The sequence below is a fragment of the Myripristis murdjan genome, chromosome 24 (assembly GCF_902150065.1).
Source record: "Myripristis murdjan chromosome 24, fMyrMur1.1, whole genome shotgun sequence".
Taxonomy (NCBI): Eukaryota; Metazoa; Chordata; class Actinopteri; order Holocentriformes; family Holocentridae; genus Myripristis; species Myripristis murdjan.
In genome coordinates this window covers 29,897,698-29,918,023 of record NC_044003.1, presented here as the reverse complement: position 1 = coordinate 29,918,023, position 20,326 = coordinate 29,897,698, and the positions used below count along the sequence as shown (strand labels likewise).

The window sequence follows — 20,326 nt, the reverse complement described above, 5'->3', positions numbered from 1 at the left end:
CAAAAGCAAAAGCTGACAGCCCTATACCCCTGTGGGGCCTGTAGCACATTCCTCAGTCCTGAATCCCTCTGAGAGAGCACTCTGTAATGCAGCAGCATCTTGTTTATGTGCTTTCCATCGCACGCTCACACACATACGGAGCCACGGCCGCTGAATAATTAGGCTACAACGGGTGAGTAAATCCGCTTTGTGTTGCAATTGGCGGACTTTGGCCACTTTGACCCCGGCTTTTACCTGACCCCAACCGCAGGCTCTCTGACTCCGCCTCCTGGCCGGGGCTTAAGGGAAGTGACATCACAGGCTGACGGTAAACACCAGCCCCCCCACCCCCACCCCACCACCATGCGCCGCAGGAAATTTTCTCACGCATACAGGGCCTGCTAAATCACTGTCAGCAACACACACACACAAAGACCCAAATAAAGACTTTCACTGTGTGGCGTACAAACATAGACATGCATGAACACAGCACACCACAGATGCACAATACACACACAAACACAAACACACCCACCAAGTTCTTCAGAGGTTAGCCAAAGGACCAGACAGCAGTTAGTGCAATTCTAAACTAGTAATCAGTGGCATGGTTGGGAGTGTGTGGTTGAGTGAAGCCAGACAGACAGACAATAGGTTGGGACCGAACCCCACTCCTCTGCGCCGGCTTCAGCGCTGAGCGCTCGCTTCGACGCTGCCACAACATTTTCCCCAGCCGTCGTGTTTATTTCCAGCGTGCAAAAACAGCGTATACGTTTATGAATTTGCACGTTGTAATTTTGTGGCGCGGAGAGAGAGCGAAAGGGAAAACTGAGGGAAGAGGGTTGTTTTTCAATTTCGGCGTAGCAAGCTGGGGCTATATGTGAAACCGTTCCCATCTTTTCTCACCCCACCACCCCCCCTACCCCAAGCCACTCCAATCCATCCCTCCCTCCTGGCCGAGCTCCAGGATGCTGGTGGACAGCTGCTGGCCTCTCAATGTGGCCACGGCCCAGGCAAGCTGGTGGAAACAAATAAGAGAGAGACAAGCCTTTTTCTTTGTCACTCAGCTATGTGTGTGTATGCTTTGACCACACGAACCACAGCATTTTTTAGCCTTGGCTGCAGATGGATTCTGTAATGATGAGGAACATTTTTTTTTTTTTTTTTTTTACAGTAGATCAGTCAAGATGGTTTGGTGTGCTTGGAGCCATAAAGTCAACCGATAAAAGGTGAAACACAAGGCAATTTGATGCAGATGCCTGCATAGTTTGAGATGACAACTGCATATGCAAAACGCTGCAAAATGCATAAAAGACCTTTTTCACAGCAGGTATTTTGACATGAACTAGCAGGTAAGCACAGGTGTTGCCAGTATGAATATGAATGATTAAGTGGAAATCTGCCTTTAGCTTCCCAATTCAAAAGACATACAAGGACACTGGAAGACATAAAAGACATAACAACAGATACAATAGTACATAACCACCTAAAATACAAATAATCCTTAAAAAAATGCTTTCCTATGTTCCATTTAAAATCTACATGGTACACTTATATATGTTCCTATTTGCCATGGCTACTCTTAAGTGTAAGTGGGTAAGTGTAAGTGTAAACCTTGAGATGCAGAGGATGGGATGGGTCGCTAATAATTTTGTTACTTTTACCTCTTAAAAGTTAAGATAAGATAAGATAAGATATTCCTTTATTAGTCCCACGGTGGGGAAATTTCACGTATTACAGCAGCAAAGTGGATAGCAAGATATGAAGCAGAATTTACACTAAAAACAGTATATGCAGATAATAAGTACCAAAGAGCAATATAAACATTATAAACAAGGAATGTAGAAAAATACGATACTGTTGTTGTCATGTCTTCCTTACTATTTTAAAAGCCATACTAACTATTAACTACTAACTAATACTAACTATTTTCTGCTTATGCTCTTAATATTCAAATTCCCAAACTACATAATTATATTAAAAGATAAAATAGGGCATGAAACAGAGCCAGAGCCCGGCTACTGACTTTATTACTGACCACAAAAACTAGCATTTCTTCAACACATTAACTAAAGATTTACATATAGCTAACATGTATTATATTAATTTGCAGTCTCAGGAACAACATCTACAACGACTCATTGAATTTAGCAGGGAAGTTAGCAAGCTAGCTTACTGTTTGATAAAACCGCGAGCTAGCTAACATGGCGAACTCTGGAAATTTGCGCTAAATAGATTAAAATACAAAGTGATATACCTCTAGTGGGACTCACACGACCCAGAGCTTTCAAAATGGCCACCAAGCGAACAAGGTCGGTTGTTCATGCTGGCTCACTGGAGAGGCTACACTGAAACGGAACGGAGCTTTAATTTAATGAACGTCATCAGCACCACCTGTGTTTAACCCTGCTAATTTGGAGCCAAAATGGCCGCTGTGGAATGGCTCTCTGAGGCTGCGGTGGCTCCCGTGTGTGACCTGCAGTCAGACAGACAGAGGCAAGTGGCATTGTACGTTCGGTCTGTTTGTCTTTGTCAAGATTTTTTCCGTGTCATGAAATGCCAATAGGACACATTAAAGCGAAGGTATTCATGTCACGTTGTAATTTGTCGCTACGCGGCGTGGCGGTTCGCTGCCTTTGTTTGACACAATGAGAGCTCTGTCATCACACAGGGGTTGTACAATTCCAGCAGGCCCGCTCGTCTCAGCCTCTGGTCCATGCTACATTTTAACAGCTGACAAAAGACGGACATAGTGGGGGAAAAAGCTACACTGGTACAAGTTTATCCCCCGAGGGTGTGATATTTTTACAGCCAGCCACCTCTCTAACCACGCCGGTGTGGATCGGTGTCACACAGGGCCACCTGAGGATCAAGCAAACCCAAACAGGCTGGGACAAACCCCGGCGTCAGGTCGTGTTGCACAACAGGACCTGACAGTCAGACCGCAGACCAGGGACAGACAGCACAGCAGCAGGATTTATTAACTAAACACCAATCAGCCTCATCATGGAAACCTCATAGTGACTGACTGCATTTTTCAGGGCTGATACTGACAGCAATTATCATAAATCAAGGACACCAATATTCATTTCAATATTTTTTTTAATCAAAATTTACTATATCATTAGTTTTCATATCAGTCATCATGTCAATCTTTTTTTTTTTTTTCTTTTATGCTGTGTGGGCAGTGCATTTTACATTATTTTATTCTATTAAAATTATAATTGTATTATTATTTTATTTTATTATTTTATTTTAATATTTTTAGATATTTTATTTATTCTATCCTATTTGTTTTATTATTTTATTTTTATTATTATTATTATTATTATTATTACTATTATTATTTTACTTTATCTGATTTTATTTTAATTGATCTTATCTTATTTTATCTGTGTTTTTTACCTTTTTATTCTGCTTTTGTTGTGTTATTTTGTGGTGTTTTATCTTGCTGTGCAGCACTTTGGAAAACCTTGTGTTTGTTAAATTGTGCTATATAAATAAAGTGGATTGGATTGGATTGGAATCAAAATTACGATACCGATTACAAGAAAATTTGTAATATCAGCCCAGATATTCAGCCGGGTTTGATAACGGGTCGATCCCTAATACCTAAAAAGTTTGATCATGACATTCATCAGAAAGCCAAACAGCACATGCTGCCACGGCATCCTGCCACAGCAGCACAGGGCCGTGTGGACAGACAGAGAGCCACTGATCTGGGTGCTGTGGGCGTTCTCTGTATCAGGGCAGCCAGGCCGTCGCTTTGCTCCATTCACTTGCACACAATAGCAGGAACAAAACAGCACTTTGTCGCCCACTGCTAAAACCATTAGACGCAGGCCGCCGAGAGCCGGGGACGCAAGTGTAGCGTGTGTAACTCAATCAATCTGATCTGCGCTGCTTGTCTCTGTCTGTAATACCCCCCCACCTCCCCACCATACACACACACACACACACACACACACACACTCCCCCTCCCCGTCCCTCCTCGTTACACATGAGCGCTGTAGCAAAACAAACGGGTTAAGTGCTTTACAACCCCATCACTGCTCTTTTCCTCCAGGATCCTGTTTTTACAGTTCAGTCCACATTCCAACACCAAACCTGGATCAGGGAGTCCTGAAAATAAGTCTTGACTCACCACACAGGCTATACAACACAACGCCAGCATCTGAACGGCTGCACAATATTGACAAATAATCACATTGCACTTATTTTGCTGAATAGTGCAATTATGGCTGAACAACTAACCAAAATATTATTGAAATCACCATATGGTTAAATGCATTATCCAAATCGCAAGAAATACAGTTTTTCAACAAAAGTAACAAAACATTGTTACAAATTAAGTGTTGTGGTGCTACAGAAACGCCCTGGCCTATAAACTGTATTTTCCAAATGTAAGAGAACATTTTTGTTTAGTACACACTCCGGCAAAATGATATTATCATCTGTTTAAAAGGTTTTTTTGTGAAAATTAAATTTATGATATAAAAATGATCACCCCTACAAAAAACTGTGAATCATATCTGTAAAATTTATTGCAGTACAATTTTTTTTTTTGCCATTTCATTCAACCCTAACTGTAATAGAGATATAAACTGCAATGCAATATGCAAACTTTATCGATATTTTAAATGTATGACAGCCTGCATCGCTTTTCAGTCCTTTCCACTGTTTGACATTGCTTCCACTGTGGGTAAGCACTGTTTCTGCATGTTGTGCATCACTGTCTCCTGTCTTTATTGCAGTCTTCAGGTCTGTATACATGTAGCTATGTGACTTGCATCTGCCATAGCAAAGGCCATAGCTACCATTAGGCTAACCCGCGGCTTCTGTTTTGTCAGATGGAGCGCTCCAAAACATGTCAGTTCTTGCACCGCAGTCGAATTTCCCTCATTTGCACAACCCGACGGACCAATTTTCCAACTAGAGCCTTGGGGAGCCTCGTTCTGCACGCTGGATGGTGCAAACTGTTGCTGGAGTACAGGGTTGCCAGGTCTTGTGAGACAAAAGCAGCCAAACAGCAACTCAAAACCAGCCCAACCTGGTATAAAAAGGGCCCAAAAATCAGTCTAATACCAGAACTCAAAATATGCCCATAAAAATCCATATATGTTGCTTTTAAAGTCCAACAGCATTGCTATAATTGCAAAATGCACTATAATATCTATAAAATAACACCATAAACATTAAAGGCAATTTCCCGAAACAGTTCTTTCACCTATTTAATTTACAGTATATCAGAACTTAAAATATAATATGGGATACCTTACTTCAGCTGACAGGCACTGGGCGCGAGTGGTGCTGATGATGTGATTGGTCATTGGCATATTATTTGTCTGTGGAGCAGGTGACATATGTGGATAGTTTATATGCTGATCTGGCCTGGAGTCAGTTTGACAGGATTTGGGTATAAACATTGGTCATTCAAAATATGAAACTTTATTCATGTCTGCCCAAGGCCAACCCTCGGACAAAATTTGTTACCCGCGGCGACACTTAAAAAGTAGCCCAATTTGGCGGAAAAAACGCGGACTTGACAACCCTGCTGGAGTACGTAGTTTCTGGTTTAATATGGGCTGTGTCTGAATACCATGGATGTTTTTTTTTTTTTTTTTAAAGGCCAGAAATTGGGCAGAGCACCAGAATACCATGTTCACGAGTCCATTTTTAGCATCAGCAGCAACAATAAGTTAATTGCAGGCTCTTGCAATTTGGAAATTGCAGCAGTTTACAATGCTGTGGCGATGGATGCTGCGTGTCAGAACAAGGTCAGACAATATCGCCAATTAGCTCTTTGCCCTCTTGGAGCCGAGCGCTTCGGGGCCATTCAAATCCTGTCACATCAGCAGTCGAGCCACAGAAAAGTATGTCCCACACTGATTATCAAACAGTTTCATGTGTTAGTCTGAGTGTTAGGTCACTCGTTGTCTCGTCGTGGAACAATCTGCTCCTCCCAGCGAGCTGAAACAAACACTAACAGGAGTGATTTAGAAATAGCAGTCCTTCTGTTCTAAAACAGCCAGGCTCGGTCTGATGTTTCCCCAAAAGCTTCTTAGGACTTTGATCCTCTTTTGCCCCACTGGCTTACGATGGAGCTAAGACAAGCCCACCAGTAAGATGTTTTGGGGAAACAGGGCCCTGGGGTCTAGACATTCCTCCAGACGAACAGCCCCAAAGCCTGTCAAAGCAGCAGCGCTGATCACCGAGATCAGAGTGAGTCTGCTCAGAATGAGTGAGAACACAGACGAGTTATCCTGGGAGCTGAACCTGGATCAGACTTTATCATCCTGCTGCACAGAAACACACCGCTAACACTGCTGACTAGGGACATACAGACTCTTGGAGTTTTTTTTTTAGCATTGCTAAGCAAGAGAAAGCAGTGTAGTGCAGCATATGTGTATGCTACGTACAGGCGCACACACACACACACACACACACACACGCATTGTTCCTCCAGACTGCCTAAGGGACAGCGGGGCACACCATCAGGACCCTCTTTGTTATCTGACACTCTGGCCATGTGTGTTTCTGTCTGATTCAGAGGACTGCGAGTGTGTGTGTGTGTGTGTGTGTGTGTGTGTGTGTGTGTGTGTTAGTGTACTTTCAGACAATGTTTGTGTTTCTTCACAGAAGCTGCAGAATATATGTGGTGTCACATTCTTCAAAAAGGACCATATAATTTGCCTTTACCTATCCTCACCTCAAAGCTATGAACACCAAAATACACACTGCCCGATATACATTCCTATCATGTACACATGCACACACACACACACACACACTTACACACACACACAAATAGAAGCAGCTGCAAACAGATGGTGGAGCCAGGCAGCCAGACAGTGTCTCTCTAACAAGCGCATCTGCTTTTTCACTTTCTATCGCTCTTGTCTCTCTCTCTCTCTCTCTCTCTCTCTCTCTCTCTCTCACAGGCAAACACACACACACACACAAGCACACACACTCTGTCTGGTATGAGAGCACAGAGACAGTGACAAACACACAGAGCAAAGTGTTCACACAGAGGTGATATTCAGACAGCGATGGAGCCTTGTCTGTATTGCTAGGTGTAATGCACAGCTCTTGTACACACACACACACACACACACACACACACACCCTTTTGCTCTTCAGGGGTTAAATTGGTCGCATATCGGAGGTGGAGAGGTCATGAGAACTGCACACTAAAGGTAAACACATGCAGGAAATTGAAAATTGAAGATTTAGTAGTATTAATTAATCATATTACCAATACAGAACTAGGGCCGGGATAATATCTGGCATTTTTATTGTCACATTATGGTAAATACCAGGATGCTAATTTGCATTTCCTAGTACAGAAACATAACTTTTCACATTTTGGGGGGTCGTTTTGGCTTATTGGTTAAGGTTAGGGTTAGGTTACGGTTCATTTTTATGTGTATTGTTGCCATGGTAGTGGCATTTTAGTTGGTGTCTGTTAGACCTCGTTCAGACGGCCAGCCTAAATCTGTTTTTTTTTTTGTTTTGTTTTGTTTTGTTCGTTTTTTTTTCGCATATCCAGACTGATTTTAGAAAGTCTGGACCGGGAAAAAAAATCCACAGGAAATGCAATTTACGCAAATCGGACCCAAGCCACTTTTGGAGGTAGCTCAAAATGCAAATTTTCAATCACATGTGTCTCAGTCTGTGGCCGCTCAAATAGGATTTCAAAGTGTCTTTTGCGTCATGCAGACAATGTCACATCCAGAGTGATGGAAGTGCCACAGAGGAGCTGAGCAGAATCCATGCTTCTACTAGCAGGGCGGCATGGAGGACAACACAGAGAACAGTCATCCACTTAACAGCCGAGATGATGAATCACTATTTCTCATGCTTCCATGTTGTAAACTGTGACGCCTGCATCATTAACTGATAGGTTGGTGATGTCTGGAAACACAAATCCAATCTGATCACATGCAAATATCCGTGTGGACAGTCTGTCTTAAAGATCTAATTTGAGAAACAAATCTGATTTGCCTGCAGTCTGAGCAAAGCCAAAGTCTTTGAGAGTTCAAGAAACTCTTTTCCTCTCCAGTTACATCCCAGTAACCTCAACTAGTATACACAGGCCTTTTCACTGGATAAACCCTATGGGATTCCATGTGCCTGGCTGCTGTGCACAAGTGTGATGATCTTCCCATTCCCCAGGATGCTAAAAAACATTGTGTCATGTGTCATATTATCCTCACAGATATAAAAGACATTTGTTTAGCACAATACATATACAAGAATTTGTGCAAAGGGCCTGAGTCCACTTGCAAGAACTGGGCAATCCCATCATCTTTGATCCCTGCATTGCTGATCGTAGATGTCCACCAGTGCATGTGTGAACTTTGTCACCAAACACCACAAACCCAACTTTTTTAACCATATTGCTATGCTGCAGTAGATGATCCCAGGTAGGGAACAGCCACAGTTTCAGCCTGGCACAGCCATCGAAACATGAACATGGAGAGGAGGAGGATCAAAGATGGACACAGTGATACTGGCCAGAGGCTGGTTTTCCCAAGCAGGGGTGACACAGCTCTGCTGACTCAGCCTGTGGCAGAGGAAAGAGCTGATTGATGTCACAGAGTGAGAGAGAAAAGAGAGTTGTTGTTTTTTTTTTTTTTTTTACTGGGAGGAATAGTGGGAGAGATAGCATGCAAGCTGGTGTGGATGTGTACTATCTGTGTCATGCACATGCATTCAGATGAACCCCTATTTTCCCAGACAAAGCCACAGAGTGAAAAAATAAAAACGTAGATAAGCGAAGATAGCGGGAAATGGTCCTAAAGGGAGGAGGGGATGTGACATCGGCCTTTCTCAGGCTCTTATCATGTTGGTACAGTTGGCCAGGGGGAAAGTGTGGATGGGGGGGGTGAGAATGAAGGGAGAACAGAGGGGAAACAGTGAGCAAACATGGCCGGTGAGGCTGATAGTGGCGGCTCTCCACCTCAACAACAGAGGCATGGGACCGTCAGCCCACGGCCACCATGTCTGTTAGAGCCAAACCACTGTGCTGCTGTTCACTTTTTCCATGCCCCCCTCCCCCCGGGGAACCACATCACACACACACACAATTATACACACAACTGTACACACACCAGCTCTCAAACACCAAAAGCAGCTGACTGTTCTCTCAGTGCTGCAGCCCCCGGCTCTAACACTGGAGCTTCAATAGCTTTTGGGTTTATAGGCCAATCAAAGGAGCAACACACTGGTTTTGCTACTGTTTACATCCGGCGCTCTCTGGAGCACGCATACCGAGCACATACGCAGCTTGGGGAAAATTCACACCTTTTAAACGCTGCAGAGTACATAACAAACTGAATTCCAGCTAAAAGTTGTTCTTGACGGTCCTTCAGAGAAACAGAACAAATTATACGCAAAAAAATGCTACAATAAATGTATGCACATGTGTGAGTTTATGTTGTTAGGCCCTCGGTGGAGGCCCCCTGCCTCTTGTTGTTGTTTACTATGGCTGCTAGTGGGCTTTCTTCTTCATTTTACAAAAGCATCTATTGGACACCTGTCAGGCCAGAAGGGCCCCTCTCTCTTTATTTATTCATTCATTTATTTATTTATCATGCTTTCATACAGTAAATTTGGATAGATTAAAAATATACAACTGAAACCAAAATAAAACCCATTAAAAAAGAAGGAAAAAAGAAAAATAAAATTTGACCGTCTATCTTATTTATAAAGTAACAACTATTTCAACCTTTTTTAACATATGAGGGGAAAGATCAAGGAACGCCCTTTGAAAGCTGAACTGACACAAAATGTCATTTATGGGGGGAGTTTTTTCTCACACGCTATGAGGATAAAGTAAGGGGGTGTCATACTATTTTGCTGTAAACTTGCGGGTCCGTAAAGCCCTTTGTAACTGTAAACAGCGATTTTGGGCTCTAAATTACCTTCAACTGTTATTAAAGCTCCATGTGGGGATTTTATAGGGCATGTCTCTCTGGCATGCCCTATAAAATCATATAAAATCCTCACATGGGGTTTATATATAGATATAGATACAGATATAATGTGCAAAGAGGGCGGGACTAGCGGTGATTGACAGGCGTTCCTGCAGCACCTGGTAGGTGCCTGAGGTGGAGTGTGGGAGAGTTGGGCAGGTTGAGGCACGTCCTCTCCTCTGTTGTTGTCTGCTGGAGCACTTACACCACTCGCAGATCCTCTCAGCACGCATCACCACAGGTCTGTGGACACGCACTGCACACACTGGAGCACTCACGCTTGGCTCAAACCCAGCGGACGACACCAGAACTCAGCTTGTCCACCTTTGCTGAATGGCGTTTGCCCACCTTAATGGCTGGACTAAATCCTCAAGACCTGAATAAGGCTCACTTTGTGGCAGAAGCATAAGAATTTGCATATTTGTATGACTTTTGCATGAAATTGTTCTGAGGTGCTGTGCAATGTTTTCAGCACACACTCACACACAGGGACATTCATCTCTGATTGTATGTATGTTTGTTTTGGCTCTTTTTGGCTTGTAGGTATACATTACATAAAACACATGTAAATCTGTAATCAATGCAATCCTCTATGTTAGACTGATTATTACAGCTAGGCAATGTGGACAAAATTAATAGCAAGATATTCTGACATCGACAATATCTGCTGACACATGCCGAGTCGCATGTTCTCTGTAATTTTCAAATATTATTCAGTCATTTTTTACGAATCTTGTCTTGTGAGAGATTTTAATTAGAAGCTGCTTTTCATCATCTGATCAGCAGAATAACTCAATATCATTATTTCATTATGATATGATCATTATCATCATGCTGAAACACAACACATGATAATACTGAATTAGCCAGCATTGAAATGAAAGGTATTTACTCTTCTTCATATTCTTTTTTTGTTTAGGCGGTGTCATTTTGTTTCTTTTAATTTTAAATATAGAACTATAATAATCCTAAATACACTTCTGGAAATTGTTTTACACTTTTTGGCAATTTTCTAATAATTTTTTCTTCTTTTTTAGTCATTTTTAGGTGATTTTTGCAGCATGTTTTTCCTATCGTCTTTTGTTTTTTTTCTCATCTCACCTTATTTCCTCCATGGCTTTGAAAGCCTACGCCTTTTTGGTCCAAGTATTGTTTTTTTCCTTGTAATGGTTATGGTGAAAAAAAAATCCTGTATGATTTAAGACCGAAATAAACATATTCATTCATTCATTCATTCAAATGAAGTGAATTTGCACCAGTGTCAAAGGGTTAAAGGAGCCACCAGTTCACTTTTAAGGAATTCTATAAAACTCCTCAGCCTTTGGTCAAACAGCTGCAACAATAACAACAGCCACTGCCGCCTAGTTTTCTCCCCTCCTCCTCCTCCATAGGACATAAAGACATGAGCACTTAACCAAAATTACAGGGGTGCTTGCCCCCACATGGAGGATCCACACTTTTCACCTTTCCATTGTAATCAGACGGCCATCTCAATCATATGACCGCTGACCATGCAAACAATAGCCACTTTTCCTTTCATATTGGCTGCCGTCTGCACGGTTTGGCTCCCATCAAGCCGTAAATTCCTCTTAGATGTAGAAAATGTCATTGTATTCAGTGTTAACATCCCAGTAGCACCTACACACTGGAGGTTTTCATGCATCTAAATGCCTCATGGCCTTGAAAAGAGTAGAGGGGCAGAGATGTTGACACTGGCTGCATGTGAAGTAATCAGAAACAGATATTAGATGTTACCCACTCAAACGCACATGCAGGTCTGACTATGAGAAGCGAGGCTGCTGCCATTTTCAACTCTTACTTTTTGTCCTTTAACTTCTCCAGCAGTGTTTTAAAGCTGCTATATACTCCCAAGCCACTTGCTCTGGCACCATGTAATTTACACAGCATGCCTCTGAGCTTATAAAGACAGCCAGATGTGTGTGTGTGAGTGTGTGTGTGTGTGTGTGTGTGTGTGTGTGTGTGTGTGTGTGTGTGTGTGTGTGTGTGTGTGTGCCTGTATACGGGCTACGCCTCCTGCAGCTATGCTATATTTGCCCTTACGGTACTCTCCCCTTTTACAGAAACAGTGGTAATCCGAGGTGCATGCCCAAACAGATCTTTTTACGCAGACATACACACGCAAATGTGCACGCAGGGTGTGAGCAGACCAAACAGTTCAGCACCAATGTGCTAATGTCATCACCAGGGGAAGTGTTGGACAAAGGGGGCGCACACACACAGAGAGAAGGAAGACACACACACACACACAGAATGCCATCCAAGCTCATTTAACCCATGTAGGTAGAACTGAGAGCTCGGGAATTCCTAACTGTGTGTTTTTGGAACAAAATCCAACCTCTCACCCCCAGTCTCCTTTCCTACCTGGATGATTAGGTCCAACAATCCGTGCAAACTTCACAAATCATTTTCAATACACAAAACAAGCCTTACCACTGAGTCTGGACCCCAAGTAGACTTGAGACCCCTGGAATGTGTTCGCTTTGCTGGTTTGGGGATCCACAAAGGGTCCTTGAGAGGATTCAATGAGGTCACCCAGCCAAAATCAGGAAGTTTGGTTGTACTCTTCCTTTATTTACTATAAAGAATGTTATTGGAATGGCTGTCTTGGTCAGAGGTTTAACTCTTCCCGCTGCTATCCCACCACCTATAATTACTTGCCCAGCTCTCTATAAAATCAGAGCCAACAGTAAAGACACATCTCATGTCCCTCAGGCCAGATCTTATCAAAGGGGGGCCTCTGTGGTGTGATGTGTGTGTATTTGGTGGAGGGGGAGGTTGACATAAAAATGTCTGGGATCCCCTGCCCTACGTGGCCAAGGCAAATGGCCTTCAATGCAAGCTGTGCTCACTGAGGCTGCAGTCGGCGACTAGAATGAACGCTGCGCACAGATTAGGAGTGTTTTAGCAGTTTAGATCGTGGCATCATCCTTGCATAATAAAGGTCATTATTATATTCTGTTACTTCAAAACAACTCACCCTTGATGCTGCGCTACATGCCGATTCCTGCTCCCCGCTTGAAGAAACTCTTCCCAGCTCGACGAAGTTCAACCTCCAGCTCCTTTAGCGGTGATAATCCTTAATTAGCTGTCTTTATTTTTTTCAGCTCCCCATAGGTATCAAACATATGAACCCATGGGATCAAACATATGAAATCAACCACCGTCTGAACCAAAAAAAAAAAAAAAAAAAAAAAAAAAAGTCGCAAAGCCAATCGCAACCTGAACCCCCGGTGCCCCGTTCAACTCCAAGTTTAGCGGCTGTTTTTCAGAGGAGGGATTCAGAAGCACCAAAAAACCAAAGCGCAGTCGGTGCGGCTCTCCAACTTGGCCATGGGTAACAACGACGTGCTCTTCTCCTCTCTCTGGGACCCTTGGTATGTTTGTAGTAGTGGTCTCCCAGTCCAATGGAGGCGTTCAGGACAGAGGAGAGAGGCGCATTTGTTGCGTTCGAGTGCTACGGAAATGGCGGAATCGGACCAACTCTTCAACAAAGCCGCAAATAAGGCAGGGAAAGTAGGATTTTTCCCGTGATTCGTTAGATGAAGAGACGTGGCGTTCGCGCGGCGGAGAGCTGTGTTAAAATGTAATGTTTAAAATGTTTACTAAGGCAAGTAAAACGAACCCGGTGCGTTTTTTTCCGCGTCCATCTAGATGTAGCAGTAAAAGCAGCTCTGCGCGGCTAGGTTTATGCCGTCTAACAACAGCCAGGAATCAAAATCCTTCCATTACATGCTCGACTTTATTACTATTTCCAACTAAAAGCAGCTGCACGTCTTTTGAGTCGTATTTACGCTGCAGGTTTTCGGGAGTCCCAGCCTTGGCGGGGTCCGTAAAGGCGTCAGCGGGTCCAGATGCCTCCTGAGTCCCGTCCCCTCCGCTCTGACATCAGACCGGAGGAATCTGTGGAATGCGGGGCTCCTGGGAGAAGTCCTCCTCGTTTAATGGTTTTTCAGGGGCCACAGAGGTGACTAAACGGCGAACAAAAGAGGTCCCCTCAGAAATTTATGTCCCCTTTTGCCTTTTGGCCGCGGATGAATTACAGCCTCGGCGTGGCTGCCCTCATCAAAATAATCTATTTGCATACATTCTAACAACATATGTTGGGTAGGGGCAGATATTGAAACCACATGTAGAAAACCCAGTATTGTCGAAGTTCATATTAGTTTCATGTAGGCTATGCTTTCCATGCATTATGAACAGAAATATGGTTGACATGAACTATAGGGAAAATGTATAGAAAGTGAATATTTGTCTGTATTGTATAGAAAGTGAATATTTGTCTAGCCTCGTTTAAAAGTGAAAAAGTGAAAAAAGAAAAAGAACTAAAACAACTCCCCAATACATTTTCAGAGGACTCTAATCAAATATCAGGGCAAATTATGAATCGATACAGAAATGTTACAGAATAATACCATGGAAAAATGTTTTTCAAAGTATGCTCAGGGGACTCCTATGGGTCCTTTCCTTCCAAGAGGTCCTAAGCAAATTAAGGAATATTTAAGTTTCCCTATATTATTTCAACATTATCTTGCCACTTTGAACTTATTTGTCAGTGTTCCAGCAATTTAATAGTTAAAATAGATTATTATTTCATATCACTGTGTCTAGGGCAAAATCATTCCAAATATGGGTTCGCAAGCTTGGGGGTCCGGTCATTGAAAAACCCCTGTCACAAAAGTTTAGAAAATAACATTAAGTACAGTAAGGCCTCTATAAAGTTATTCTCGAGTGCAGAGACACTAGAGCTCCATACTGTATATTTATCCTAAGAGCATATAAGGCAGGTGACTTTTGGAGGGGGGGAATTTGGCAGGTTCAGTAAGACTGAGAGTAAACAAATAAGAGCTGGAGCTGCAGCAGATTATTGTGGCCCGTTTAGGTTAGAAACTGTAATCCTTCATCTACTCTGACAAATTCCAAACAAAAGATTAGGGCAAATAATGAACTGGCAACATCAGTCCAGTTTTGAATAAAGTATTTCTGATTTTCTAGTCTCTTTCTTTCTTTCACTGTTTCTGTCTTTCTTTCTTTCTTTCTTTCTTTCAGCTGGACCCATCTAATGACTTCAGAGTAAAGGATGTAGCAGGGTTCACTCTGTGGACGGGATGATTCAAAGCCTCAATCCAATAAAGACAGTCTGCTTTTTAAAATTTGTGGCAAAATTGCAGCCTCTGGTGGCCAGCGCCCAGCTTACAACAGTCCTCTCCAAACGACAATCAGCATGACAGAGAGCGTGAGAATCAGCGATACAATAAGTTATAATTGTAGAATAATTTTAAAGTGTGTAATCAATCTAAAAAACAACCATTATGCTCGTAAAAACCAATAAAACAAATATGTAAATATTTAAGCAGGTACGTAAAATCAGGGTTTAAAAAGTTATTTTAAAAACAATTCAGACTGTACTAACTTAGGTTCATCGTGGAAAATATAATACTTTGTCCAGTATTCATCAAAAAAGCAATTAAATAGCACATTAAAAATAATGCAACAAATGCAGGCCCAGCTCCTTTGTACACACACACACACAGACAGACACTCATGCACAGTAACCGTGACTGTAAAATGCATTACTGAGGATTATACATTATATATTTTTCTCAGTGAACACCTGGTGAATTCTGGTCAAGTGCATTTCATGTTTATGGATAAAGAGCTCAATATCTTCTATTTTCTTGTAGGAAAAAAGTGCTGGTGCAGATGGTGAGGTGTACAGCCAGTCCACCACTACATCTGTTATTAACTCTGCTCACATTCACTTCTTGTGCTTATAATGACTGGGATACAGAGCAAAAGTACAGAAAACCTTTCTGTTTGCTTTCTACTTGAAGACTGTGGAGGTTCTGGCTTGAGGACCAGGATGAAACTGAAAAGACTTTGGAGTAAATATCACATAATGCCAGATTAATCCTGTCAATATGTCAGATCTGAAAAGATCTGACATATTGACATCTCATTGGTGTTTCAGATGTGGCAGGTCAACATCAGCATGAAGAGAAGAGAAACTGAGTGTGAATCCTTGATAGTGTTGGACTCATTAGAGGCTGACATTCCCTGTTTTCAGTAAGTCGCATTTATCAGTAAGACGTTATCACCATGTGGTGTTGCCTGTGTGGTACACTGAGATGTATTTTAACCTCTGCTGACTGTCTGTATTGTGCAGAGAGTCTCAGATATTGCAGCTGGCTGAGGAGGCCATCAGGAGCCTGGTGGAGACGCAGCAGCAGGGGCCCGAGTGCAACCTCCTCAGCGCCCAAGAGGTGGTGATGGAGGTCTGGCTCCATCCACCGAGCCTCCGCTGTGTCTTGCCCTCACTGCAGCTCAGTCCACCAAGTCTTTGTGGAGCAGCTCTCCCCCTCTCTGATGACCATGGAGCATCAGGTCATCTCCTCCCACTCCATCAGGGAGGAGAAGGCTCTCTCCATCCAGACAGAGCTCCTGGTGGAGGAGCTGCACTGCTTCAGGTGCTGAGCAACATCACTGACGCCACAGTGGGTGAGATTTCTGTCATGTGTGAACCTTCAAAACACATGGAAATGTCCAAAGAGTTCAGCAGCAGACAGACACTGTCTGTACCTCTTTGCTGCTGAAGCATGTGAAGTGTGTGTGTCACACACACACACACACACACACACACACACACGAAAAGTTTGGTTTTGCTGTTGAAAAGCCAGGAAACTGCGACACATGGCGGCCATCATGTATATAAACATAACTTTATCATTATTATTATTATTATTATTGTTATTGTGCATTAATCAATACAAGAAGGTTTGATTTTCCTGCTGAGAATCACTATAAATATTCCTATAATGTTCTGATAAGTAATCAGTATAGTGAGTTGAGTTGACATCGGTGATGCTGCTGCTATAACAGGTTATAGTGACTTGTGGTTTTGATACTAAAAATAAAAAATAGAAGCAGTATCTCTGTTGGCTTCATCTATCCAGCCGTCTGAGGTGAGCAACGCCGTTTCACTTTCACTGAGTCTCATATTTTGCAGGTTCAAACATTTTATTTGTGTTTGTTCTGGAGCAGCCAGGACACTAAAGGTGCAGTTCGCAGTTTGGAGACAGAAATGCTGTAATCCATGTTAGTCTTTGAACTGTTGTGTTTGTTGCCTCTGTGAGGATGAAGTCAGGGGGTTGAGCTTCTGCTGCTGTAAACTTCTGGGCATGTGAAGCCCTTTGACACTGGAAACAGTGATATTGGCCTTTTAATCAACTTGAACTTGAATCATCTCATTTTATTGAGAGTTAAAAGAAAAAAATCATAGTGAGGCGGTCTAAATCAAACAGAAGCCTATGCTGCTTAGTAAATGTCTGCAAACCAAACTGCATTGACAATAATAATATGAATAATAGATTTTATTTTCAGAGAATTCAGAGACTCTGTACAAGTTCAAATGATGATGAAAGGCAACTGAGTAAAAACATGTCTAACACACAACATGAAGCGCACAGTAACAGCAGCTCTGATGCTTATGGAGGGCTTTGTGAGCCACGAGTGAAATGAAACCTTTCAGCTCCCAGGGACCCAGGTTTCCCCGAATGATACTTGGTGATGCATTTTTCTGTGGTGTTCCTCAAGGTCTTGGTGTCTCATTGTGGAGTTTAGGAGGGATTTGTGGCCATTTTTTATTAATATTAAAGTGGTGAAAATGGCTCAAATTTGCACCAAATCTGTTTAACAAATGGTATCAACTCAAAAGTTGCTGCAACAATTTATGACACATAAAACATAAACATGTAAATGTGATTACTGTCTTCCACCTCTGGTAGTGGGAGCACTACAATATTATCAGTTGCTTAAGCTGTTTGTTGAAGTGTGCCTGCAAAATGTGGACATTTCAACAGGATGCCACACACCAGACCACCATGGACCATGACAACACAGACCAGGACCCTGTGAACCAGGATGAATTGGACTGGGCTGCCATCGTGGAGCAGGACGTCCCAGACTGAACAGAGACTGAACTGGCTATCCCCGACTGGGCCAAAACGCCCCGTGATGAGACCGACTGGGCAACCAGACACCAGGCCGTCTCTGATGGGGCTGTTATTGACCAGACTGAAGCCAAGACCACAACACAGGAGGAGACCTGCCAACAGATGGAGCAGAAGATTCCTCTTCAGATCTTCACTGGCATCGAAAAGGTTCCACAATCTGTCACTGGTCATTTGTTCTCTGTAATGGATCTGATTTAAAATGTAGTGAAGGACAACACTGGAGCAAAAATGGACTGAAGGAAAAGTCAAATGATTGACTTTTAAAAATACTCCAAGTACAAATACACCAAAAAGCTACTCAGTTACATTAATGTTGTCTGTACATGTATTTACTTACTGGTAACACTACAACATTAGCAATTGCTTAAGCTTATTAAAGTGTGCCTGGAAAATGTGGATATTGAAACAGGACACGAAAGACCAGGACCCTGTGGACCAGGAAACGATGGACTGGGCTGCCATCATGGAGCAGGATGTCCCAGACTGGAATGAAACTGAACTGGCTATCCCTGACTGGGCTAAAATGCCCTGTGATGAGACCGACTGGGCAACCAGACACCGGGCTAAACTGAACTAGGCTGATGCCAAGACCACAACACAGGAGGAGACCTGCCAACAGACGCAGCAGAAGATTCTTCCTCAGATCTTTGCTGACATCGAAAAGGTTCCACAATCTGTTATTCATCATTTATTCTCTGTAATGGTTCTGATTTAGAACCAGAAAAGCTTCTCAGTTCCAGTAACGTCAGTAAATGTAATTTGTTTCTTCCACCTCTGGCATTGGTAACAATATGAACAATATTAACAATATTAAAGTGTGTCTGGAAAATGTGGACATTTCAACAGGATGCCACAGACCAGGACCCTGTGGACCAGGAAACGGTGGACTGGGCCACCATTGTGGAGCAGGAAGTTCCAGACTGGTCTAAAACAGAAGTGGCCGGCCTGTGGCACAGGCAGTATAGGCAAATGCTAAGAGCGCCATCTGCTGGAGGAGCGCCGCTAGCGGCCAGAGGTGCGCCAACTGTGTGTGCGTTTTATTATAAACGGGTGCTTCCCATCCTTAAATGTGATTGGCTGAGCTGCGTTCCATGCCGTTGTAAAATCAGTGTAACCCGCTTGTAGACCGCAGCACAAAATATCCCTGCGTCAGTGTAAACGGACATAGCGTTGCCTAGCAACCAACTACTCTGCGCTCAACTTCCTCGTTTTAGTCCATTAATTCTAGGCCAAAATTCATTTCCAGTCCAGTCATTTTCATAAAATGACTGACATTTTCATAAAATGACTGGACTATTTGGTTAAATTTGTTTCAAGACTTTTGTTAACAAAATGTCAGACTTTGTGGTGAATTTTGATTTGCTGGGTGGCCTGAGCCTGGATGAAAGGTTGGAGGAGGTGCTTGGTGTCTGTTAAAGGCACACAGACTGCCATACCTTTCAGTATAAATCAACTTTTGTTCATACGCGGCTGCAGCAGCACAACAGACAATGACACAGACAACATGGTTGATTATTGACTGCGCAATGCGGCCATTAGCCGGTAATTGCGGCATCAGGCGAGCCTACCTAGGGGTACCGGTTTACATATGCAAGTACAATACATGTGTATTTGCTTAGACCCCCAATATTAAGCGAAGGCGTTTTTTCAGGGCATTTTCGATGGAAAAAATATCGTCTTATATTCGGATGAATACGGTAATTGAACTTTAAGATCCTACTATAAGACTGTGGCGATATTATCAGTAGGCTAGGCTAGATTATATCAGACGTAATAGGCTATTTTAGGAGAACCGATATAACTGCAATGCATTTACTTTCAATCAGCCTAATTGTGCGCGCCGAGTAACTCTTGGCCTATATTAATTCTTCTCTTCTACATCTCAACAGAAGCAATCTGAATAGCGAAAAAAGAACCGGCTATCAGGTGAAAATAAGATAGCTTATAAAAATATTTTCCAGAGTGTTAAGTAGCCTATAATGAAATGTGAAATGTATTTGTTAAAATATTACTTGAGCTGAAAATATGTACCATTGTAGCCAGCAGAAAAAGAATGGAGGCAGCTGCTACTGGTGGGGGTCCTACACCTGAGGACCTGACCTCACCCGTGCGGAGGAGCTGGCGCTCAGCTGCAACCGGGGGCGCCCACTTATAGGGAATAGAGGGGGCTTCGGGCAGAATAAAGGCGGATCATCGCAAATTGCGGGTGGGAAATAAAATAAGATGTCTTTTTTTATTTAACCTCATGTTCTTTTTAACTCTTATGTTCAACACTTGTTGTTGCCTTTGATGTATGACTTGTGCTATATGAATAAAATTTGATTGAGTAATTGATTGTTT

General features: G+C 42.7%; 1 protein-coding gene across 1 annotated transcript in view; it reads right to left on the bottom strand.

Annotated features, from left to right (window-relative positions):
- Positions 1–13,399, bottom strand: part of LOC115356195 (tyrosine-protein phosphatase non-receptor type 14) — a 53,640-nt gene extending 40,241 nt beyond the window's left edge. The window contains exon 1 of the mRNA XM_030047262.1: positions 12,955–13,399. The gene's annotated coding sequence lies outside the window, so the exon portion shown is untranslated. The remainder of the gene's footprint in view (positions 1–12,954) is intronic.
- Between the last annotated feature and the right edge of the window lie 6,927 nt (positions 13,400–20,326).